Raw genomic sequence first — 27,240 nt, 5'->3', positions numbered from 1 at the left:
GCTACATAGTTGGGGTTTTTTTCCAGATGATAAATGACATGAGGCATATTTTAGTCATGGAAAGTCTCCCTGCTGCTTAATTTTTAATTTGGCACCCATTGCCCATCCAGGTCCTTTGCACAAAATGCTTTTCAATTGGTTACCAAGCTACACTGGTAAATGGCAATGTTCTCACTTTACACTTCTCTCTCCTGAAATGCATCACATTTCTCTTAGTCCAGACTTTTTTTCCTCTGGATGTGATGTTTACCGCTCAGTATGCCAACTGCTTCCACTAAGTTAATCTAAATCTGGCACACTCCAACTTCTGCTCTGAAGCTGAAATTATTCAATAGTCTTTTATATTTTTAGACTTTACAAGAAATATATTGTTATAAAGTCGAGGTTTGGGAATTATTTTTGTTTATCTTATTTACTAAACTTAACTATAATCCTGAGATAAAGCCTTAGGGAAAAAAAAAGAAAGTATTCAAAATGTAAATTTTTAGGTAACCACACTTGAGTAAACTTGGGGAAATTATTTTCATAGGGTCCAAAGTGAGTAGTACAGCTTCGTAAGCAATTTTTTGTGTGTATGCACAGCTGTAAAAGAGCAGGTTTAGATTAGAAGTTAGGAAGAAATTATTTACTCTGAGGGTGGTGAAGCATGGGAACAAGTTGCCCAGAAAAGCCGTGGAGGCCCCATCCCTGGAAGCGTTCAAGGCCAATTTGGATGGAGTTCTGAGGAACCTGGTCTAGTGAAAGGTGGCACTGTCCACAGCAGTGGGGTTAGAACTAGATGATCTTTAAGGTTCCTTCCAACCCAGGCCATTCTATGATTCTCTGTTATGAAAACATATATGAAAATGAGTAATTCAGGTATCATTGAACTTTTCCAGTCAAAACATAATTTAAATTTGTTATTTCATACCTTCTTGATGAAAACTATAGTCTTCATTTACAGCCGAAGGTAGAAGTGAATTTCCTGAGCTATCCCTTTTTATGAGGTTCTTTGGACCTTTCTGACTATCCAAGAGAAAACTGTCCTAAAAATCATACTGTTTTGAAATTAATTGTGGTTTTTTCTATTCTTTTAGCTACAGTGAATGTGATTTACCACATCTTCCAAAATTCACCACAGCAATGGAATTTCCTTCCTTTAAATGTTTCTGAACTTGAAAAGGATGGTAGATGAGAGCAATCCTATTGAACTCAATCTGAACTAACCTCATTCCATTCTAACAGCCTGTAGAAATAAGCGCTGGTACAGTGAATTAAAATAGCTTTCTATTTTTAGAGTTCCCATCCAGCAAAACATACCAGTATGCAGTGAACATTAAACACATGTTTCTATACCTCCACAGCCATATAAACATTTAAGAATGTGCTTGGTTTAAGTACTACTTAAATCAGACTGACAACAATTTGACTTAAGCATATGCTTAACTGCTGTGCTGGAATGGGATAACTAACATGTTTAAGACTGGAATTGACCTGCATGGAGAGTGAATATAACGTGATACTATCATAGAGAATTTTGGATCTGACCACACTCCACTAGGTGTTTCCTTTTATTCACCAGCATTGTCAGAAACATTCCAGTTCACCACAGCATCTGGGCAAATGAATTGCTATAAAGCAGATGGTCCAGAGAGGGAACAGGTTACATACCTTCCGTACTGCTTCAAAAGCAGGGTAATGGTGAACTGAGGTCTTAACTCAGTCTCAAAATCTCAGTCCTGAGAGGACGATTCCATAGATATGTGTTCTTCGAGAAAGTATAGAAAACAGTTAACTCAGTAAAACTGGTCAAAACTCAGCATGTTCATCCCACATAGAGTTCTATTTTGGCTACTAAATCTAGTTTTTGGTCCAAATGATAATTCCTGCTGGAATACAACTGAGAAACTTAATTATAATTTTTAAGAATTAGGACTTCTTTAATTTTTTTTATAAGGCTTAAACTAATTACTTGGCTACCTCATATTTTAAAGATCTAAGAGTCCTTTACAGCAAAATAGAAGGCAGAAGAGAGCTTTTAGGACTGTGAAACTCTATACCACTTAAATAGAAAATGACTTCAAGAACAGCTCTTCCCATGTGTTCTCAGATCAACTGGGAACCCAGAAAGAAACTCACAGGTACAAACAAGAATATTGCTACAGAACTTATTGCTTTCCGACAAACCAACATATTTCATAGAAAAAGAAAATGTTGTAAGGCTTCCAGTAATCTCTAATTCTCAGGAGAAAACCTTTGTTACTCTCTTTACCAGTGGCAGCTGTCCGAGAGGAGAACAAGAAGTACCTGTTTGCAATGGGTTGAGATACAGTCACTAAAGTATAGAAGTAATTCAGGGAATAAAACACTGGCAATATGCAGCCCTGAATTACATCATCTTTAACCTAAACCAAAAGTGTTTGCAATGAGTAAAGGAGAGACTGTTTCCACTTCTTATTCCTGAATGAAAAGTCACCATGGTCCTGTCTGTCACACCAACCACTTGAACTCCTCTGCCTTCTCTGAAGAGAATTATGGTTACAGTCCAGCTGCCTGCACCAGCACCATAAATTCTGACAAGGTCATGCACATCAGTAAATACTGTTTCTCACAGTGTGGGTAGACAGAGAGTGCCTGAAATCTTTTGCTTCAAAAAGCACTCTGTACAACAAAGAATTCAAGATAAAACACTCTCATAAAATACAGTGAAATAGTAGAAACTCTGTCTAACAAGGCAAATTTAAGGGGCAATGGGTACTTGATAATTTAATGTTAACCTTCTGCTTTTAGCTACCCTTTACAGAAGGTATTCTGCTGTGTATGCCCCACCATTTGCTCAACAGCGCTGGCACTACTTCTGCCCTGGAAATATACTTTGAATTATATTACTGTTTTAAATCTAACCTTCACCATGTCTCCTGCAGGGATTAATATGAGAATGTCACAGAAAGATCATCAACAACCCTTGCTTTCATGCTGGAAGCAAACACCTATATCAGCTGCTGCTGGTAAGTGAACAAATACATTGCAAGGTCTACACGGCTTCAGGGTTGATAAAAGTTTATAGAGCCAGGGGTTGCAAGAAAATGTTTTACTACCATTGGATGGTAGTAAATCAGATGGAAACATTTACTTTTTTTTAGCTCTTGGAGAACTAGTCAAGAGCTTTGACTGCAGTGGTAGTGAAGCCATCTCCTGCTCCATCCTCCCTTTCAGCGATAAAAATAGCCAGGCACCTGTCCACTACTGAGGTAGCCCTGGCAAAGGACACAGTCAGAGTTGGGCAGCGAGGTAGGAGAGCTGTCAGTGCACCATGGTCACCACAGAAGTGCAGGACTAACAGGACGCAAGGACTAACACAGGGAGATCAGCCAGCTATGCAGGCAGAGCACCTCAGCACAGGGCTCAGGAGCACAGTGGCTGGTCAACATCGCATTCAGTCAAACAAAAAGGGTGCCCTGACTCCAGTGTGGTTTCTAACCCTGAGTCATATCTGAAATCAGTGACCTGATCTCAAATCAGATCAGATAGAAACCACCTCTGTGTCACTGCTGCAGCTGCCTCTGCCCTCACTGTGCTCCTGGCTGCCCCTCCACAGTCTCTGGTAGATTTGCAGCTGCCTGAAAGCAAACACACCTCCTACTTGGGGATCCTCACCAGTCACAGGGAGTAGCACCCCAAAAACAGCTCACAGTTTAATATCACTCAAAGTGGAGTGCCTTTTTCCTCTGCTTACCACCATTAGCACTGAAAAGTGCACACCATTCCCTATTCAGCTCACAAACCATGCAACACCTTTCAGGACTTTTTCTGTTGATTGCAACTGAGTAGAGTGTGAAGATTAGACACCTTTTAATCTTTCACTAGTCATGATTACCATCAGTGGAGTAAAAAAGCAATTGTCTGGCAGCGCAAGTGGTAGACTAATAAAAACTTTTCAGAGCAGAAATTAGTCATACATCAAGTTAAGCTTCCACTTTTCAAGTCCACAGTGCCTTCCTTTGAAAACTGTAGAACTTAATGACTGTTTCTTGAAGGATTTTTTCATGGTCCTTTATGACAAAGGCTCATATTTCTCATTAATAACATTCCTACACAAAAAAAAAAAAAAAAAAGAAAAAAAGTCAAACCTGAACATAATTCTTTTTGTCTTAAATATTTCAATATTTCTACTTATCTGGAAGACTTTAGTTTGTATTTGAACATACTATGAATGAAGAACAAATAATTTCCAGAAAACTGGAACATCTCACTAGTATTCATCTGGTACCTGCAACACTTTGAGCATTGGGAATGCTCCTATAGAGACACTTTTGCAACTCTGACAGTATGCGAGCAAAGATTATTTTGATTTAAGAATAGCAAAGGAATTCCTTTCCCCATTACGTTGTCATCAGTAATACTAATAACACTAATGTCACAGCTCTGTTCAGACTGAAATTAGGCATATAATTTCAGATCATGGAATTTTGGTTAATATCAACTCCTAGACCAGTTGCCATGGCACAGGTTTCTCTGTACATAAGTCCTTGCAGGTGTACCCCACATCTCTGTATGGTCTTCATCACAAAAGTAGCTGTCATGTGTGTCTTCAGTGCTCTTGATATGTACAATTACTGAACTAAAACATCTCAAGCGTGGTTTCACATCTTCACTCCAACCTCTCTGACACAGCATGAGCATCACCGTCAAGACTGAAGAATAATAAGTGTTTTGAACAGATGTGTATAGATACCAAAATCTGATTTACAATGTAACTTAACCCATTAGCAAAAGGTAACCACTGAGAAAAAATGACATAGGTAATATTCAAGGAGGTGAAGTCTGGGTTAAAGTTTTAATTATCTCATTGACATGCTCTGAGTTATCCACTTCTTTCTCAGTCTTATGGGAGACATTATGTGAGTTAAACTCAAAATGCTTTTTGAAGCAAACAGACCTGAAGTGATGTGGATTTGAAGTTTCTTTTTTATATTGAAGTTTCTTATATTTATACTGAAGTTTCTTTTTTATTCAAGTATTCACTAGAAGCGCCTTGCACATTTAGATGGACACTTGTCACATTATAAACCTAAATAAACACAACAATCTCTAGTATAAAAAGAAAAATGGAGCTATTAATCTCAAAAGTAAATGTGACTAGAGAATTTTTATCCAGCAGTCAAGAAACATGGGTAGTAGAGAATAACTCTTTGAGGCAGAGACATCACCAGAGGAGAATGAACAACCTGACCTTAGATCTGGAATAGCGACATCATATAGTAGAAAAGTCTTAAAATTAAATTCACTTATAAATTCTCTCCTATTAATTCTGAATAATCCTTGTTCACACAGATTTAAGGAGGGAGATGACATCATATCATTGGTGACATCCTTTCTCTAGTTTCTGAAATTTGAAATAAAGGAAACTGAAAGGAAAAAGAAAATATAAAATAGCTAAATCATTCACAATATGGAAAAGGAACAGGAAAGGAACAGGAAAGGCAAGACTATTCACAAGAGCATATAATGACAGAATAAGGGGGAATGTGTTCAAATTGAAAGAGAGTAGGTTTAGATCATGTATTAGGAGAAGATTCTTTACTCTGAGGGTAGTGAAGCACTGGAACAGGTTGCCCAGGAAAGTTTTGAATTCCCCATTCCTGGAGGTATTCATGGCCAGGTTGGATGAGGTTCTGGTAGAGTTGAAGGTGTCTGTGTGGGAGGGTTGGAACTAGATGATCTTCAAGGTCCCCTTCCAACTCAAACCATTCTATGACTCTGCTCCAGTTTCTTCGAGTACCAGTTTCTTTCCCAGCTACAAATTACTTTTGGAGCATCTTGGAATGTTCCTCAAAGAAAAAGATTAGTTAACTGTTTGGGGTTTTTTTACAGTGAACACATCTGGATAAACTTAGTAATAAGCGTATTTGAAAACTACAGTTTCATTTGTATAATATAAGCTCCATGCACCATACAAATGGGACTTGCAGTACTTGGTGAATTCTCCAACATTTTGAATGATTTAGTACAGTGACAGCACACTCTCTGTAAAAGCATCAGACTGACTTTCTATTTATACACAGGACTGAAGGACAACAGTAACCACATCAGACACAATGTCAAAAAAGCACTAACTGAAAGTTATCTCTTTGACTTTTCGGATATATAATGATATCTATATACCTCCTAAAGCAAGTGTAACCACATACAACCACTCTTTAAATGATAAAAATATGTGAATATACTGCCATATGATCTCAGCACCTTGGAGTAAAGAGAAGCACAGAAGCTTTTGCTGTAACCAGAGTGCTTCCTTCTTCTATGCTACTTGCCATCTCCAAAATTTTGATGATATTATGGACTTATAAAGGACATCTACTCAATCTGTCAATCAAACTGGATGAATTAGGTAGCTGAGGATAGACTACCACATGCCATCCCGGGTCAATTTTACAGTCCAACAGACGGGTTACATCTTTTTCATAGTTTTCTCAAGGTGTGATTTTCAGTGTATTCCTCTGGTTTTTAATTTCCATCTGCTCAGATCAGCTGCTTGTGTAACAGCAGGTCCATGAGGGAAGTCTCCAGTGTAAATGCCTATATAATTGCCATTCCTAGCAGTTACTTTATGCAACTGTTTATCCATCTATCTATCTGATAAATCCACAAACATAAAGATATAAGTCAAAATAAAGGAAAAATTACTCCAATTAGAAAAAAATTATAAGAAAAAAAGTATAGCAAAAAAATTAATCATCAAATTCACAGTATGTTCTGCTTTATTAATTTCTATTTTTTTATGGCATGAAACTCACTTAGCAGAACCACAGTCTGTCTCTTCTCAAGGTGCAGTTTTACAGATCTAGAGGTGTCCAGTTTAGACCCTTGGCAATAAATATGAGGCAAAACCTTCTTCTGTCTCCAGCAATGGTGGTGTGAGAAAGCAGACTGTCGATAAGTTCAAGCTGCAAGGATGGTTTGTTGAGTAACAACCAAACAACATCATAAATAACCCTTTTTCTATGTCCAGCTATCAATGAAGAACATATTGGACCAAATTAATTTTTAGGAAGTCTAACTAGAGGTAAATATATATACTATATATATGACTATTTTTCCTATACCACAGGTGCAGATGTATATTAACATAAGGATGAGATAATGCAAGTGTGAAATAAAATCTCAAAATGCACAACTGAACACGACATTTGCAACTAGAAATGAGAGGGAAGACAGCTAAACCCAACAATTAAATAGTCTGGATGTTTTCCTAAAACACAGATTCTGGTCAAATACTCTCAATCATGTGGGCATTTATGTATCTAGATTGATGGGTTTTCAGCATTCAAATCAGCCTGACTGCACAAGGTTTGTAGACATGGAAGAGCTGTAGGTCAAAAAAGAAATTATTATCTTTGGGATCTCTGGACAATAATCAAAAAAGCTCCTTTGCTCGGGAAGTTTATTCATGCTTATCCAGGAGCAGTCAACCTGATCTATAGCTGAAAGGGTGAACTCAATGTTATTTGATATCAAACCATTATCTGAAAGCTCTGCAGGTTTCCTGAAATGGGTATTTCAAGAAAAGTACTGACTGTGCTATGCCTCTGTCAGCAGAGTATGTATATTTAATTTTATTTTCCAGCAGTTGCTGGCAGATGTAACAATCATAGAGTGTCCCTACACTTCCCTGCAAGTCTGCTTTTCCAGGACCCACTCCAGTGCCTTTTGAAACTACTCAGAGAGGTCCTCTTGCAACCCACAGATGGCAAATCAGACCCTTGAACTGAAGCTAGCTGAACATTGTCTTTAGAGTTCGTTCTTCACCACAAAAGAAAAGCATTTTTCCAGGCATTTCTGCTTCCAAATGCTTTTGCAGTGCATTCAATATCAACAGCTTGGACTCTCACCATCCATCAGGTGGAGAGATATTCCTTGAAGTGACTTTCCTAACTGTCCTACATATATTTTTGAGAAAAATCCAGAGAGAGAGGTAATATGTTTCTGTCCTGGAATCACATTTCAAAGTTCAAGGAAACTCAATGCAGCATTTAATAAAACAAACAGTTGCTTGTGTCCATACTAGTATACTCTCTTATATGGTTCTGAATCATGGGTCGTCTAGAGCCACCACCTGCGACTCCTAGAACATTTCCATCAACGTTACCTCCATACAATCCTAAACATCCACTGGTCAGATTATGTGACCAATACATCTGTTCTAGAACAAGCAGCTGTCACAAGTATTGAGGCCATGTTAATGAGAACACAGCTGTGCTGGGCAGGACACATCTCAAGGATGAAGGACCACCTCCTCCCTAAGATCTTGGTTTATGGTGAACTTGCCACTGGTTGCCACAAGAGAGGAGCCCCAAAGAGAAGATACAAGGACTCCCTGAAACAATATCTCAGCCTTGGCCATATTGATCAACATAACTGGTCTACTCTGGCCTCCAATTGGGAGGTCTGGAGACACCCCATCTATAACGCTGCTGATGCCTTTGAGAACACACGCAGGATCACTCTCAAGGAGAAAAGACAACGCAGAAAGAATTGTGTCTTGAGAATATACCACTTAAGGAGTCTTTCTGCTGTGCCTTTTGCAACTGGACTTGTCTATCTCGCATTGGCCTTTTTAGCCACCAGCGTGCTTGTAACAAATCTTTGTTCGCAAAGCCTAACCATGAATATGCAATCGGTATAAAAGTGAAGTCAAAATAATTTTCATTAAAGTCCCTCCATTTATTACGTAGAAAATTTACTTCAGGAATACTTGAATTCTACTGATCTTCATGTTGTTGTTGGAATAGAAACTTTGGACATTGTAGGCAAGATGTACCAATGTAACCAACGTAATTAATGACAGGTGAAGAGTCCTTTTGAAAGTAATATCTTCCCTTTCACTGGGAGTCTTGAAAATAAGAAAAGAACATTTGTAGCATGAACATTATTTAAGGGGTTTTGTACAAGAACACCTCTGTGAAATCTATGGTTGATGTTATAGAGGAAGTAAAACTGGCTCTTACTGTCCTTAAAATGTGCAAAATCTCCAGGAATTTGCACCGGAGATTTTCCTTACAGTCATCAAGTTTTAACCCAATTGCCAGTTCTCCAGAAAGATTTCTTGACCTTCTGTTGAAAATCTCACCTTTGTGACAAGACTGACATTTAAATGTTCACCAAAAGAAAAGAGTAAGGACTTTTGTTTTCTGATGGATTGTGCTAGTTTTGAGGTCAGCTTTTCTGGTATTGTCTGCATTGTAAAGGAAAGATAAGTTCAGAAGAAGTTTTTAGTACAGCAAGACCATGATCCACGCACATTATATTTCTGTTTGCATCTACATTAGCAGTATATTTTGAATCAGAAGCATACTTTCAAAGTGACCCTCCCAACCATCCCCACTTACATACTTTGGCTCGCATCTCAGAGCAGTCTTTGACTGCATGAAGTAGATATTGTCTGGATGAAAATAAACTGAAACACACATTTCAGGAGTGCAAGTACTAACCAAGGACTTGACTAGAGTTGATGTAAAACCTGATGAAACACCATGCAGTGTATGTCAACTGGACTCCACAGATCCACCCCTACTGAGCTGTGGAGACAGGGTAATTCTTGGTACAAATCTGGTGACAGCCAGTCTGTAGGTCAGGAGCTTAGGAAGGCTACCTGTCAGACACAGGGTGATTCCCCTTCTCCCTTAAAGTACTTTGCTACTGCTAACATACAGGACCAAATTTTCAGGACCTATATTATACACCATCTGCCTAGATTACACTACTGAGTTACTGCATCAAATATCTTCTTGCTTGTCATCTTCAGTTACTCCCAAAACTCAGATCATGGCCTACTCTGGGGTCTCCTGGATGGACTGTGTAGATGGTACATGTAGTACAGTGCTACTTTGACAGATTTTGCTACAACTCTCAGAGCATGGACTGAATGGCAGTTTTCTAGACTCTGTTTATTTTTTTGATAATCTTTCTCGTGTTAGAGAGGAGCAACATCATAAATTTTATTAAATTTGATTGCAAATGGAAGGATAATTCATTCTTCATACATTAAATGGGAGAGCAAGAGATTTGTGCAGGCACCAAGAAAAAGCAACCATCAACTAGAACAATTTCCTTCTAAGAAAATTGTACTTTCAAAGTGCTAAGAGTAATGGAGAAGAAACAAGTGTATATACTATCCAGATGATAAAGAGAAGAGAAGTGCAGAGGCTGGCAGAAGAAAACTGTGATTTTTTTTTTAATGTTTGTTTGTTTTCAACTGCAATTAAACATTTATCATAAGTTTACTTATTTATCTGTATTGGACTCACCTATACTTTTATAACTCTAGGTGGGCAGTAGCAACCAGGCAGTATCACTTAGAAGTTTAGTCCTGTAATAACAGGATTTCTTTTAGGTTCACTTGTAATTGTACAGGGATATTCTAAAACCTTACCAATTTTTTATGCTATTATTGGACAGGAGAGAAGAAAACATTTTTTTTCTTTCTGTCTTTCCTAGTAGGACAGAGACAAATCAATGTCTTATAATGTATGAAACACCAGTCTGGCCTTACTCACATGCTCAGTCATGTGAAATATCTACTGATCTAATGCTAATCACTCCCTCAGATATTTAATCACAAAACTACAGAGTACTTCTAGTGCCTTTCTGGAAGACGAAGTTATTCTTTGCCTATGATTACACCTCCTTTTATACACACAATTCAGGTATAAGAAAATATTAATTTTCTTCATGAAAATCTAAAAGTGTACACAGTTTATCAGATAAATAAATCCTTTCCCTGTTTACCATTCTCCTCCCAAGCTAAAGTGCATACATACAACTCCGCTATTACAGAGGTACTGCGGCCCGGGTTCGATTCTCCGTCAGGGAAACTCCCCCGGGCAGATGGAGCTCGTCAGCCCTGTAAGGCCATCCATCTAAGAGAAGGTCACTCTAAACAAACCTATGTCCTGAGGACCTCACTGCCACTGTCCAAGCTCACTCGGCCCCGGCAGATGAACCTTAGGATTAAAGGGTGGGCTCAGTTCAGCGCGCACTGTGTCTCACCTAAAAAATGCACTGCGCAGGCTCGAAGGGTAATGACCTTTCCCAAATCTTCATTTGCGAAGACTGGCCATACTATATACAATTACAGAGGGTACATCCAACAACTTTTAACAGTATCTCTGTAATGTTTGAGGTGCTATGAATCTCCTCTGAAGGTCAGAAACTGAGGCAAGTTTCCAAGACTTTCTGCAACTGCTTCAGCTTTACTGTAGAAAACTTCAGCCCAGAGGTCATAATTATTAATCTGTCTGCCTGGGTTGACCAGGAAGTGGTAAGCCTGGACCTACCAATGCCTCATAGCAAGAGAGGAGAGGAGAATGTACTAAACAGCAAATACTATGGTCTGATGGAAGTCTAATATTTTCTAAACTCCAGTCCCAATGGCTACCAGTTAAAGCATCTTTTGTAGCTTTATTTAGCTCTTATTTTACACACGATCTGCTGATACTCTTGTTCCCTGGTGACACCAGCCAGACATTTTATTGTCTGCAGATCACCAATTGCAAGTTGACCCGCTGACTCTGACCTTCTCCCTCCCTGTGCACACATTTTCAAACACTTCTCTACTGCTGAGGTATTTATTAAAAACTTTTAAATATTTTTGTTTGTTTGTTTTATATCAGGACAGAATTTTGTGGAACATCATTCCTTCCCTCACATGCAAGCAGTTTCTTAAATGTCTTTATACACTTCAAATGGACACACCATCTTTTAATTTTCACATCAGCTTTTTGTAGAAAAGCCACTACACACTTCGTGCTTCATAAATAAACTAGGTGAAAAATGTCCCTAGGCATTTGAAAGTGAGGTGAAAAAATTAATTCCTACCCGTTCTGATTAACTTGTTTTGCAAAGCATTTTTAGCAGACATCCCCTCTGGAAAAATTTCTTAATTGCTTCCTGATGGCAGAATACCTGTGACTAGTTCTTGATATTATTAGGGAAATATTTTACTGTAATTTTTGGTGTTGTGTACACCAAAAGGGTATGTATTACTTAGAGAGAAACAAACCTCCATGCTCTTATTCATAATTTCACAAAATTTAATAATTAAGATGGAAAGAAGCAGTCAATTATCAATTAGCTGCATTTTCATAATGTTCTCAAATAACAAAAACTTGCATTCTGGTACATGTCAAAAAAACCCAACTATGTAGGTCTTCTATCCCCAGAAGAATGAGAGATGTTATGTTCCAGCAAATTCAGTTTTCATAGAAGCATGAGGAGATATATGTATGTCTAAATATAAATATATATTTGCATTTATATTTATGTATAGAAAGGCAGTGACTTAAAGACAATTTAAAAATCCTATGTGGAAGGTTGTCACATATTGCATGCTTAGGGAAAAAATGCCCCACCAACTGAAAGGAACTGCAAAATACCAAGAGATTTCTAAGTACGGAGAGCAAAGAGTGAAGTGTCAATAACAGGATTTGTCTTTCATAATTCTCTAGCACCTGACCTGCTTACTGGTCCTAACAAATGGCAAAGTCAACTCAAGAAAACAGACATCATCAGGTTTCTGTGAACTACTGGGCATATTACCTCTGCAGGTAGGAGCTAAAGAGCAAAACTCTGCACTTCACTGATCAGCTTCTCAAGTAAGAATGAACTGCACCTGAGTTTACAGCAATTCTTTTTCTCTTTCTGCTTTAGAAACAGTTCATGTATTTTTTCCATCCATACAAGAACAAAATGGTAAATTACAACAACAACATCAACAAAACAAAAAAACCCAAACAAACAAAAAATTATCTTGGGATTTCTAATGTCAACAGTGTCTCCAGTTATCTATGTAGACGGTATCTAGACAGAAGGATATGCTGTGGTCTAGTGGTTATTTAAACTGTGATGAACTAAACCCACTGGATATAACCATATATATGTCAAGTGCAGTAAAACACTGTACTAATCATCAAATCATAGAATCATAAGAATGGTTTAGGTGGAAGGCACCTCAAAGATCATTTAGTTCTAATCTTCTATGACATGGACAGGTATATTTTTCACTAGACCAGGTTGCTCAGAGATGTATTACCTTGTATTGCACCTCTATGGGTTTTTTGCAAACATTTAAAGCAATGGCAACAAGTGTGTGCTGAGTGTGCCCAGATGGTCAAGAAGACCAAAGGCGTCCTGGCCTGTATCAGAAATAGCACAGCCAGAAGGACCAGGGAAGTGATTCTCCCTCTGTACTCAACACTGGTGAGGACGTGCCTTGAGTACTGCAACCAGTTCTGGGTCCCTCAATTCAGGATATTGAGGTGCTGTAGCATGTCCAGAGAAGGGCAGCAAAGCCAGTGAAGGGTCTGGAGCACAAGTCTTATAAGGAGTGGTCGAGAGAGCTGGGGTTGTTTAGCCTGGACAAGAGTAGGCTCAGGGGTGACCTCATTACTGTCTACAACTACTTTAAAGGGGGTTGTAGCCAGGTGGAGCTACAACCATGTAGTGTGCTGTATCTTTTCTCCCAGGCAACTAGCAACAGGATGAGAGGACATAGTCTCAAGCTGCACCAGGCTTTAGCTCAACATAAACCTTGGACATTAGGAGGAATTTCTTCACAGAAAATATGCTTAGACATTAGACTTTACTGGCTGGGGAAGTGGTGGACTCACTGTCCCTGGAGGTATTTAAAGAAAAACTGGATGTGGCACTTAGTGACATGGTGTAGTTGACACGGTGGTATTCAGTCAAAGGTTGGACTCAATGATCTCAGAGGTCTTTTCCAAACTAATTCATTCTGTGATTCTGTATTCTGGCCTCTCTCACACTCATAATGACCTATGCAGATTACAAGATGTTTTCACTCTTAAGGAAAAAACACAGATCTCCATCTGTGAAGATATGTCATCAAATCTTGTTTAAAGAGGTAACTGGTATGTCATGGGAAGACAGATCATCATTTATGATTTATCAAAATACAGAGAATACATGTACTCACTATCCCTCTTCTGCTCTGGTCCTTTCCACTTGATAAAACATTTTAATCCTCACCCTGCTGATTTTCATGTCCTACCACCTACTGTCACATGAAAACCACACCAGAAAAGAAGTGGATGGCCTGTGCTAGACACAAAGCAGAAAGTCACCACACAAGGGAAAAACTCATACGTCTTTGTGACAACCGGTGATAATGACAAAGATTAATTGGAGAGAAAGCTGATTCAGTTGGGCCCAAGGGCTTTGTTCGGTGAGACGAGAGGTTTTCAACTGTCGGGATTTAGCTCACTGCAGAACTTTTGTAGAGAGATTTTACAGACCTTTTTTATTTGGTTAGCCAACCACACTGTACCCATCAGTTTCATAGTAACAAGTGCTGCTCTAAAGACAGGGTGTGGGGTAAGCATCCCACTCTTGCTCTGTTTCAGCCGGGGGTTCAGCCAAAGGTTTAGGGTTCAGTAGAAACAGCCAGTTATAAAGTAGTTGAATGTGGAATTATATGCCTTATATTATAAGATCATCATTAGAAAAAACATCCAAGCTAAATAATTCATATTGCAGAAAGGAGCTAGCAACTCAACATTTTGTATCAGGTGTACATGTCAAGGTGTTGACTGGAGAGGGGAGCGTTGCAGGGCTGACCTCTGTGAGAAGATATCAGGAACTGCCCCCACAATGGACAGAGCCAGTTCCAGCTAGCCCCAAACTGGATCTACCACTGGCCAAGATGAGCCCATCTGGGATGCTGGTGGCACCTCTGTGATAACATGTTTAAGAAAGGGTAAAAGAACACTGTAGTGAGACTGTGAGACAGGAGTGAGAACATAGAGAAAAAGTTCTGCAGACACCAAGGTCAGTGAAGGAGGGGTAGAAGGTGCTCCATGTGCCACAGCAGGGATTCTCGTGCAGCCCTTGCAGAAGGCAACGAGGACTTGGGTTGTTCCCCTGCACCCCACAGAGAATCATGCTAAAGGAGAACTCTGCACTGCAGTGCATGGAGGACCCTGTATCAGAGCAGGTGTCCTGAAAGAAGTTGTAGACCATGGAGAGTCCATGCTGGAGTAGGGTCCTGGCAGGAACTCTGGCCCCTGGGGCACTCATACTGGAGCAGTTTTTTCCTGAAGGATGGTACCTTGTGGAAAGAACTCACACTGGAGCAGTTCTTGAAGAACTTCAGCCAATGGGAAGGACCCATACTGGAGCAGTTTGTGAAGGACTGTATCCCATGGGAGCAACCCCCACTGGAGTAGTGGAACAATGTGATAAGGAAGGAGCAGCAGAGAAGTTTTATGGACTGACCACATCATTTCTCATTCTCCTGACCTGCTGGTGGGTGGAGATAAAAGAAGAATCAGGAGTGAAGTTGAACCTGTGAAGAAGGGGAAAGAGAGGGAGAGGTGCTTTTAAGTTTTTGTTTTGTTTTTGTTTCTGTTTCTCACTATCTTACTTGTCAAGAGATCAAATAATCTTCCCCAAGACAAGTCTCTTTTGACTGTAATTGTCATTGTCGAGCAATTTACCTGTCCTTGTCTTTACCCATGAGCCTTTTCATATTGTTTTCTATACCTGTCCTGCTGAAGAGGGGGAGTGAGAGAGCACCTGTGTGGGTACCTGGCAGTCAGCAAAGGTTTAAACACTGCACATTGTTAATGTGGTTTCTAAGGGACTGTAGTACTAACACCCTTACTGAGAGTGACTACACTGCTTATGTCTGTTGTAGACAGAGCTCAGTACAATCATAATCCTGTCATTAGCCAAGCTAATATGACTAATGGACCATAACTGCAAAGAAGCAACTGTTTATATATATATTTCCAGGGGGTAAATTAGGAGATATATCCTTTCAATCCTTTTGTTAATAAATAAAAGAGAGAGGAGGTCTCATTTGGCACAGATCAAGGATACTTAATATTTTTACTTCTGTAAATTAGCAGTCATCAGTGCTCCCTCCCCTTGCTTTTCACTTTATTCCAGAGAGGTTTCTGTAGCAACTAGGTCATGTGCCCAGGTTAGTATTCAAAGCTGTAACATCACAATGGATTCTTTTTGTAAGTGAAACAAATAATAAAGGGCACTTTTTGTTTGGACCCCCCGAGATTTGATGATAATAGAGTTCTACAAAAGGATCTCTGGCAGTCAGGCATGTACAAGTCCACCTTTTTCTCGTGTGGTTAACAACTGGTTATCGACAGGAACATGAAGGCCTGCAAGCAACTCTCTTCTAGAATTTGTCCAGCACAAAAAGCAACACCACCCCAAACACATTTATGGAGGTAAACAGAAAACCTAACACTAGTCCTCCATAACCCCTTTCAACTTGGCAGTGCTCTCTTGTCACTGCTTATTTTTTTGAAAAGTGGGCTAATATAGTTGGAGAGCAAAGCAAGTATTATTTATATTTCAGCAGTGTGTTTGATCCGAAACATTTAGAGATGTGGAGGATAAGCAAGGTGAAAGGAGCTAAGCATTTTTCACTTTTAAGCACAAACTTAGACTACAAGAGACAGCTGGTTTTATGGGATTTACGGTCATAAAAGTTAATGTCTGAATACAAAATTGTCATGGTTTAACCCCAACTGGTAACTAAGTACCATACAGCTCCTTGCTCACACATTGCCCCAGTCCCCTCCAGTGAGATGGGGAATAGAAGTGGAAAAATGTAGAATATGTGGGTTGAGATAAGAACAGCTTGATAATTGAAACAAAGAAAATACAATATAATAATAATAGTGATAACATTGACAATTATAATGGTGATAATAATAATAGTAATAGCAATATAGTAATGAAAAGCAAAAAGAAAGAGAGAAATAAAACCTGAGAGAAACAAGCGATCCACAATCAAGTTGTTCACCACGCACTGACCAATGCCCAGCCCATCCCCAAGCAGCAATAGGCCTCTCCTGGCCTATATTCCCCAGTTTACATACTGAGCATGATGTTCTGTTGTAATGGAATATCCTTTTGCCCAGTTCAGGTCAGCTGTCGTGGTCATGCTCCCTCTCAGCTTCTTGTGCATCTGCTCACTAGCAGAGTTTGGGAAAAGTCCTTGACGTAAGGTAAGCGTTACTTGGGAACAACTATGTTATCAACATTATTCTCATACTAAATCAAAAACACCACACTATACCAGTGCCTAAGAAGAAAATTAGTTCTACCCCAGCTGAAACCAAGACATTTCTAACATGAGTTTCATATGGCAATGGAAACAATGAGGAAACTGATTCAAATGAGCTCACTCTCTCCTATGCTACTCCTATGCAATGCAATAACACCATATCAAAATCCAGAAAATTACCATCTTATTCTCTTAAGCAGTCCAGCTTACATCGTATGAAGCCCCATCATCCTAGAGCACCTCCTTCCAGCACTAGCAAGGCAAAAAACTAAGCAAGAACTCTGGTTTTCTGCAGATTTCCCTCTCATATTCCTCATCTTTTGAAGAACCCCATGTTCTGTTTGCTTGCTTGCTTGCACCGCTTACCTCCCATCTGAAAATAACGTTCCATATTCTTTAGGTAAAGAATATAAAGAACTCAACCATAGGGATTCTCTACTTGATTTCAAGGAGTAGGTGTTATGGAAGTAATAAAACAGCCTAAAATATTGCTAAGTAAATGGATAATTGAACAGTGTTTTGTTTTACAGAGAACTTTCATTCTACTTAGTTGGACAATTTCCAGTAACCAAAGCTCGAGATTAAATGTCCCATTTCTGAAAATATTACAATCAGATGTGAGTCCTTGTACCTGGATTTCTATAAAAAAATTCAGAACTGAGGTATCATAAAATATTAGTAACAGTTTAAAACACTGGTTGTGCAATCATGATTCTGTGGGAGACTGAACTAATTAAACATGACATCAGTCCAGTGCCTAATTAAAGTGAAATATTAAATTCATCTTTCATTTTAAGAAGATGAGAAAGTGAAATAAGTTTAATGAACAAGAAGAATTCTAAGAAATGCAAACATCTACAAAATTGGTGTAACCTCTGTTAAGAACATGGAGTGAGAGAGCCCACTTCTAGCATATGCTCTCATTTAATGTTTGTTACCTAATACTGCAGTGTATGTTGGCCTTTGGGAAACCCAGCTTCCAGTTTTCTGTACATCATATTCAGGATCACATAGGAAAACTCTAAAAGCAGAAAACTTTATTTAAGTACATAAACACTAATCATGAGTCCTCTGTGTTATCTTTTAGCAATCCAAATCCTATCATGGTCTAGATTGTGGACTCCATTTGTTTCAAGAAATACTTTTTATCCATTCTGTTTGTAACTAATTCTTACATGACTGACAAATTAAATGCCAGCTTTGAATTTCTAATCAAGTTTTTTTCACCTTTTCACTATTATCACAGGATGTCTCTGGCTCTTTAATGAAGGAAAACAAACAAAAGACAACCAAAACTCTGATGTAATCTCACTCCACTCCTTCTTCCCTTTGCCTTCCACCCCCCTTCTTTTTGTTCCTTATCCTTTGCCACCTGCGTAGACTTGAAATTCTCTTGCTTTTCAACTCTTCTTATCCGGCTGAATTTTCCCCTCATAATATATCCCTCACATGCCTTTACTTTTCCACTTTCCCTTACCCTTTCTTTTACAGCATAAACATAAACATATTCCACTCATCAGTAAAAAATTGATTCCTGATAGTCCTTACTAGATTCAGTTGTCATTGTGATGAACATGCCACCATCAAGTTGATGTCTTTAGTTCCTCCACACTGTTTTACTGATTACATGTGTTCCCCTCCACATGTTAAAACTGATCTGTCTTAAACAATGCCACACAGGAAACCTACTAAAATAATGTATTCCTCCCACAGCCTCCTTCCTTGAGATCCCACCCTGTGATTGATGTGCATCTGTCTGGTACAACTAATTGTGTCAGATGAGAGGACACACATAGTCAAGTCACTTCTTACCAGCTGTATTCCAAGGATAAGCCTTATATTGGGTCATGTGAAAGAGGTATATCTAGACTGATTGCAGAAAAAATATACATATATGTAATTTCTCATGAAAAGACCAGTAAAGTACATAGGGGGTTAAAGCACTGGCACCAAACAAAGTGGATGGAAACTAGAAGAATTGGCAAATTTAGTAAAAGATGTGTGACAGATTGCACCATTCCTTTAAAACTAGAGGGAGACTTCATGGGAACATTTTGACAGCATAAAGCAAGGAAGATGCCAGAGGTGGGGTCTTCCTTGAACTACTAAAGGTCCTTGATCATTACTACGGATAGCAGTAGCTCTTTCTGGAGCTCTTTAGCATTGCCACTGAAAAGGAAATGGAAGTGACAAAAGAAGATCAAACAGGGTGGAGAGAGAGAAGACATGGAAATAGCATTTAAAATAATAGAAATTATGAAAAGGAAGCATGATAAGATAAGAACAAAATATCATATCATATCATGGCTAGGCTTTGCAAATGAAGATTTGGGAAGGGCTCTACCCATGTTTGTTACAAGTGTGTTGGTGGCTAAAAAGGCCAATACAAGATAGGCACATCCGGTTTCAAAAGGTACAGCAGAAAGACTCCTTAGGTGGTAGATTCTGCAAGGCACAATTCTTTCTGCTTTGCCTTTTATCCTCAAGAGTGATCCTGCGTGCTTTCTCAAAGGCATCAGCAGCGTTATAGATGGGGTGCCTCCAGGTCTCCCGATTGGAGGCCAGAGTAGACCAGTTATGTTGATCAATATGGCCAAGGTTGAGATATTGTTTCAGGGAGTCCTTGTATCTTTTCTTCGGGGCTCCTCTCTTGCGGCAGCCAGTGGCAAGTTCACCATAAAGCAAGATCTTAGGGAGGAGGTGGTCCTTCATCCTTGAGACATGTCCTACCCAACGCAGCTGTGTTCTCATTAACATGGCCTCAATACTTGTGACAGCTGCTTGTTCTAGAACAGATGTATTGGTCACATAATCTGACCAGTGGATGTTTAGGATTGTACAGAGGCAGCGTTGATGGAAGCTTTCTAGGAGACGCAGGTGGTGGCGGTAGATGACCCATGATTCAGATCCATATAAGAGAGTAGACAGCACAATGGCTCTGTAAACACTGATCTTTGTACTTTTCTTCAAGTGTTTATTTTGCCAAACTCTTTTATGAAGCTTTCCAAAGGCACTATATTCCTTTGCTAACCTGTTGTCTATCTCCCTGTCAATCTTACCATCCGAGGAGATGAGGCTACCTTGGTAATTAAACTGCTGGACTGACTTGAGCTCTCATTGGCCAGTGGTGAAATGGGGATGTTGGAAGACTTCCTAAGGTGTGGGTTTATAGAGAACTTCTGTTTTCTTTAAACTGACTTCCAGCCCAAAGAGCTCAGCAGCGTCTGCAAAGCAGGATGCTAAACGCTGCACAGCTGCTTCTGTGTGGGCGACAGGGCAGCGTCATCAGCATAAAGCAGCTCCTGGACAAGATGGTTTAAGGTCTTAGTGTGGGCCTTCAGCCACCTTAGGTTGAATAGGCTTCCATCAGTACCGTATCAGATTAGATACCATCCTGATCCTCAAGGTCTGCCATGGCCCTTTGGAGCATCATGTTGAAAAAGACTGTGAATAGGGTTGGTGCAAGAACACGGCCTTGTTTCACACCATTAGCTATTAGAAAGGGCTCAGAAAGTGCATTGCCATATCTGACTTGGCCGTGTTAATCCTCATGGAGTGAGATGATCATTTTAAGGAACTTGGGGGGACAACCTAAGCGTTCCAAAATCTACCATAGACCTTTTCTGCTCACAGTATCGAAAGCCTTGGTGAGGTCAACAATGGTTCCATAGAGACCTTTGTTCTGTTTCCTACACTTCTCTTGCAGTTGTCTGAAAACAAATACCATGTCTGTGGTACTCCTGTTGGCTCTGAAACCACACTGACTTTCAGGTAGAATTCCTTCTGCTATAACAGGTATTAGTCTGTTCAAGAGTATTCTTGCCAGGATTTTGCCAGCAATGGAGAGCAAAGTAATACCACAGTAAACAGTCTGATTTAACTCCTTTCTTCTTATACAAAGTGATGATGACTGCATCATGAAGGTCTGATGGTAGCTTGCCCAGTTCCCAACAGCGCACCACAAACTTGTGAAATTTAGCATGGAGCACATGGCCCCATGTTTCCAGACTTCAGGTGGAATTCCATCAACCTTGCCAATTTTCACCTTCTGTATGGCCTTGAGGGTCTCTCCTAAAGTAGGGGCAGTATCCAAATCATACTTCACTGGTTGTTGTGTGATTGACTGAATGGCTGAGTCTTGGACTACATGGTTGGTACTGAAAAGAGTCTGAAAGCGTTCAGACCATCGATTCAGAATGGAGGTTTTATCTGTCAGAAGCGTTTGAGCATCAGCGCTGAGTAGAGGGTTTTGGACTTGGTACGTAGGCCCGTATGTTGTTTTCAGGGCCTCATAGAATCCTCTGTGATCACCTGTATCTGTGCATAATTCAGTTTTTTCAGCTAGATCGATCCACCACTTGTTCTGTATGTCACAAAGTTTCTGTTGGAGCTTGCTGCATGCAAGACGAAAGGCTGTTTTTCTTACATGACAGGATGGCAGTGCAAGGTGTGCTTGGTGAGCAGTTCTTTTCTTCCTCAACAATTCCTGGATCTCTTGATTGTTTTCATCAAACCAGTCCTTGTTCTTCTTGAAGGAGAACCCTAAGGATTCTTCAGAGGACTGCAGGATGCTGTTTTTAATATGGTGCCAAAGTGTTTCAGGAGAGGTATTTGTGGAATCTATGGAGTGGTTTCCGAGCCTAGTTTGAAGATTTGTCTGGAATCTGTCTCTCACTGTGGCTGATTGGAGATTGTTAATTTGGAGTCTCCTCCTTGGGATACTGCCCCTTTTAGGTTTGAATTTAAGTTTGAAGTTAAATTTACAGAGCACAAGGTCATGATCTGTTTGACATTCTGCACTGGGCATCACGCAGGTATGGTGGACATCGTGGGCGTCTCTCTGTCGCACCAAGACATAATCAGTGAGGTACCAGTACTTAGACCTAGGATGCATCCAGGTTGTTTTCAGACTGTTTTTCTGCTGAAAGGTAGTATCAGTGATGGTGAGCTGTTGCTCCACACAGAATTCTAGCAGAAGTCGACCATTTCAGGAATTCTGCAACTGTATGACAGAAGTTTGGCAATGAAGTGTGGAGGAAGACCTTTGTGGTTCCACAGGATTCACACAGTCTGTTACTAACAGTCACTGCTGAACTAATTAATGTGGGCACAAAGTTCTGGTAAAAATAAAGGGGAATAATCACAGTCAGTGTCGAAAAGAACAGAATTCCCTTTCTCCTGATGAAGATGAGCATCACATTATTACAAAACCAGTTGAGATAAAGAGGAGCATTGTTTAATTCCACTCGAGCTGTTGAAGAACCTTATAATGGAAAATTTCTCAAGAGTCTTTCCTTTTGTTGGCCTACAGATAGTGTGTTGAAATTTTCTTCTTAATCTCTAATAAAAATATGACATTTAAGAAGTTCAGGGTCTCTTTTGAATGAGATTCTGGTGTAAACAGGTGTAAACAACATTTTTGACAATATGCCTATATCCTGTACATAGCTGTCAAAAACTGGAGGCCATGGAAAAGAAGCAGTTCCTATGACACTCATTCAGAACCACAGAAACTCAGTACAGAAGCAGAAATTTCTCAAATTGTGAGCAAACTGAGGCAATTCTATAACAGACAGAGTTAGGGAAGTTACTTTGGACATTATGGTTTACAGGAGAAAGGCTCTTTCCAGTATCTCATTCTCTGGAGTTTTCTCAGCAGCTGTTTTTTTATATGTTTTCCACACTTCTTTACACAGAAGAATTCAATTGAAAGAGGGTTTACTTTCATTTCCTACCAGGGACGTTAGATAACCTCCATACCGAATTCTAACTGAGTTTGACACATGAAATTACAGGTCTGAACTTGCATTGTATGATTGGAAAATACCAAACCTACTAATATTTGAAGGGAAGGACATGGAAAGTGGATATTAATGTAACTTCATAAAGAGTATAAATGATTTAGAAATTAAAAAGTAAACACAAAGGACAAGGAAGAAGCAAGATATAATGAATATATGTTCATCTAAGTTATAGAATGCCAGATCAGCCTGATATCTGTAATAACAATCTTTTTTTGGAGTAGATGAAGTTTGGAAAGAGTGTATAAACTGGATTTTATTAAGCTATTTAGTTATGGGTTAATTTGAGAAATTATTTAATTAAGAGCAGTGGAATTTGCAAAAGGGTTGTAAAACAAATAATAAACTGATAGGTGGGTGGATAGCTCTTCTTAGACATTAAGACCTTGAAAATGAAAGAGAGAGGTAACTCATGGAGTTTTTTAGGTATCACTGAAGGAATTGATTTACTTTTCTATTTTCATGGGTTGGAACAAAAAGTAGGAGGGTGTTGCTGGTAGTGGAAAGTTAATAGATCCAGTTGATGAAAAGGATTGGCTTGTTGAACAGGAAGAAATGGTTGAAGCACTGCAAACACTAGAATTCAATAGCGCAAAATGCAAGTCATGTCCTTCAGGACTTAAGGCAAGAACTTCTACTAGAATACATGAGTTTGTAAGCTGGAAATGACCAAGAAAAGGAAAGACTGCTGCACTGACTAATTGTAGAGTGAATACCAGCAACACTACAAGACATTTTTGATAAGATATCTTTTTTCATGGAACAGATTTTCTGTTTTCTGGAAGCTCTAATAACAGTGTGAAATTTACGTGAGGACTCAGGACTTTGCATGAAATATCATACTCTCAAAAGATAGGCTATGCAGAGTCTGATAAATACTGCTTTGAAGTATTCCATTATGACAAAGTTCCAGTGTGATCCGTGATAGGATGTTGGTATCTTTGCCTTTTTTTTTTTTTAACCTTTTGTAAAGCTTCCTGACTTACAGTTTCACAGTGAGCCTGTCACTTTAGCAGAGCAAATCACAAGGTACAAGACACTCATAAAGAACATCTCTAGTGCTAGATGCAAAGTCTTCTGAAGTAAATTGAAAGATTCACATTAAATTCAGTGTACTTTAGTTACAAAATATAAAATCTAAAGGTCATTTTAATACATATTTTCTGCACATAATTAGGTGTTTTGATGGAAATTTAAGAGAGAAAGAGCTGTGAGGGACAAAGGGAGTATTTAGGTAGCTGTAATGCAGGCATCCTGATAATCTAACCATGCAGCAAATTACTGAGCTAGATACACTAGCCAGTGCTAGTCCAAAAGATTACTAAGTCTCTGGGTAAAATTCATTAACCTTTAAGTACCACTGAACTAAATCCTTCTTTACAAGAGACTACTTCACTGTGACAGCTTTAAGCTGTTTACAGTCCTAAGAGGGGGGAAGAGAGAGAGAACTGAAAGCCTAATATGCCTCTCTCTACTGATAAAATATATGCTGTATGTTTATTAACTTGCAAATTCTGACAATAAAAAAAAGTGGAGGTCATTAAAAGGTGTTTTTGTACTTTTGCTATAATTTTCTACCCTACAACAGTGTTTTTGCAAACAAAAGATGGGTTGCAATAGTTACCTATTCATATATCTCCATTTTACAGAGAAAATGCCATTTTTATTTCTTACGGTTGATTTTTTTTGGAAAAATTGTATTTGAAAAAATCTGAAAATTCTGCTTGAATATAAAAGCTTATGTTGGGAGTAGGAAGTGTGATTTTGGAGAGGAAAACCTGGCTGAGGGCAAATGCTCACTTGGCTCTGAATGGAAGAAATAATGAAGTTTCAGAAAGGAAAGTGACTGAAGCTGAAAAGCTGAAGACAAATGGAGGCCAGTCAAAACAAGTTGGAAAACAGAATAGGCACAAAGATTAAGGCAACGTCCACCATATTCATAGGACCTTCTTCTGCAGAGGACTGCAACAGGGTCAACCTGGAATGGTAAAATGCACCGAAGAGCTAGAGCCCTAAATCTTATCCAGAAGACAAGGGAAATCAGGAAAGATGTGTTTCTTTGTAATTTGCTAAATGATTGCTACAGTATTGAAACATTGCACTAGTAGGATGTTTCTGTGTCATTCAGACAACCTATGAAAAATTAGGTACTATTTTAGGAAGTAGAGGCAAATATTATTCAAATGGTTTGTAGGAGATTGCCAGCACCTTTGTAATTTTTCAAGTAAATCTCAAACAGATAAGAATAAGTAAGGATTTTATTAAAAAGATGAACAAATACTCAAATTAGCACAATCCAAACCACTGCATGGGTTCTAGAAGCAAACTAAAGAAAGAACTCTTTTGTTTTCCATAGCAGAAAGCAAGGTCATAAGCAGAGACATGATGAATATGTCCAAGGTATCAAAACAATAGATATTCAAAGCAGATAATCAAACTAATCAAACTGAACTATGGTTGAGAAAATTACTTTGTCACTTTAAGTCAGGAAAATTTACAGAATAGTCAGATTTTTCCTGTTTGAGATACTTAGCCAATGTTTAAAAAATATAGTGCTTTTTCTTTATGCTGAGGACAAAATGATCTGTAGGATAAGATTGTCTGTGGGAGAGAATCTACTTTAATCTCAGATTCCTGCAAGAATAAATTGACCAAACATACAGTCACTGTATCTTGGCTTTCCTTCAGAAAGTATAGCAATACTTTTAAAAAATCTGATTTATCATGTTCTCCTCCAGTTTCTTATTACTACAATTTATTTTGTCTCATCCCTTCTGATAATAATACACAAAATTTTCAAGGACTTTGTGTAAAGGTGGGACAGTTAAAACTTACACACCATCAACTTCTGAACAACACCAATTTTAACTCCAAACAATTTACAGACTAATAACAGGGAAACTGGGATGTCCTACTAGAAGAATAATAAAAATTAGCAGTTCCCATACCAACATGATGCACATATGCAAAATCACAATTGAAGGAGATCATCACCTTTTTGGGAAGGGCTGACAAGTAGTGTCGAAAGAACCTCTATCAAAGCATTTATCGGTCGAGTGTGAGACAAAAGTCTTGTTTATTTACCGTCTTTGGTAATTAACACAGTAAAAATAAGAAAATTGTATGTGGCCACTTGTTCCCCTGACCATTACTGGATCCTCTAGGGTAAGCACACTGCAGCCAGAAAACATGTCAGAAGAGCTCAGTAACATTGGGACAGAGAAAACAGGGGAGTAAGCATGGGTGCGTTCCGCGGTCTCGCTTGATCTCTTCAATGTACTACAACAATTTAAAGAACAGGCGTAAAAAGACCTGTCTTGGAGAGTTCCCTAATAGCTGTGAGGAATTGGTGTCCTCATCCCACAGAGATAGACGCAGGGCTCTTTGGGAACAGCAGATCCACTGAGTGGATGTCTTTATGCCTTACCAGGGAGAAAGGGAGCAGCACGGGGCAGTCATGTCAGGGAAGCACAATTAACTGTTCAGCCAGTTCTTGGACCTTGCCCTCATTCTGGTAGGAAAATTTTAAAAAGGTCATTTGTTAGCAGCACTGCATTTTATGTTGTTCACAGAAACTGAATGCTCACTTTGGGGGATTTTTACATATACTTCACACATTATTTTGGGTGCTGTGGCAATTACCATCTGATTTACCATGCTGGATCTTAAACTGTGTTTTGGCAGGACATAGCAAGACAAAATCTGTGACAATTAAATGAGATGGCTTTTGGCTTCTGCACAAAGGCAGAAAACAAGCCAAATGCACACCAGTTCCAAGCTGTGAGCTCCTGTCTAAGCTGTTAATGTCTCAAGGACATTATGTATACAAAACATACATGCTGTATCAGGAAGTCCAGTTTTAAAGAAACCCTCCCTCACAGAACAAGAATCTCAATTCCTACCCTGTATCCTCCATCCTATTCTCATTGGGAGTCCAAGAAAACCTTCAAGGCTGTGCTGGATTCCCAGCCTCAGGGAACCCTTACTGTCCCTTATCTATGCCTAGGTTTTCTACAGACCCTAAATCCTCTGAGATTTAAGCACATCCTCTCTTCCTTGCATTTAGACCATTTGCCCTGTAACAGAATGATTACTCATGTGCATGCAGAATTCACACCTGCTGTATGTCCAGACATCTGAACTCTCCAGGAGTAAATCTCCCATGCGCAAATGCCCCCTGAGTTACCCCATGGCAGGTGTGCCAGACTGCCTCAGGCTGTCAGTAGCAGCAGTTCTGACAGGAAAAGCAGAAAAAGCAATAAATATTCGGGCACAGATGGAATGTCAACAAAACCTGAGTCCAATGTTAATATGAAGGAGTAGAGGAATAACAAAAGAATGAGTCAACCT

At 39.2% G+C, this 27,240-nt stretch overlaps 1 long non-coding RNA gene across 1 annotated transcript; it reads left to right on the top strand.

The window, feature by feature from the left end:
- The first annotated feature begins 1,080 nt into the window (after nt 1–1,080).
- Nucleotides 1,081–12,585, top strand: LOC113942849. The gene is made up of 3 exons (XR_003526078.1): nt 1,081–1,243; nt 2,904–2,987; nt 12,486–12,585. It is a non-coding gene; the product is annotated as an uncharacterized LOC113942849 (long non-coding RNA).
- The last annotated feature ends 14,655 nt before the right edge of the window (nt 12,586–27,240 follow it).

Source organism: Corapipo altera, unplaced genomic scaffold (genome assembly GCF_003945725.1).
Source record: "Corapipo altera isolate COAL_440 unplaced genomic scaffold, ASM394572v1 2b, whole genome shotgun sequence".
Lineage (NCBI taxonomy): Eukaryota > Metazoa > Chordata > Aves > Passeriformes > Pipridae > Corapipo > Corapipo altera.
This window is presented reverse-complemented; position numbering and strand designations above follow the sequence as displayed.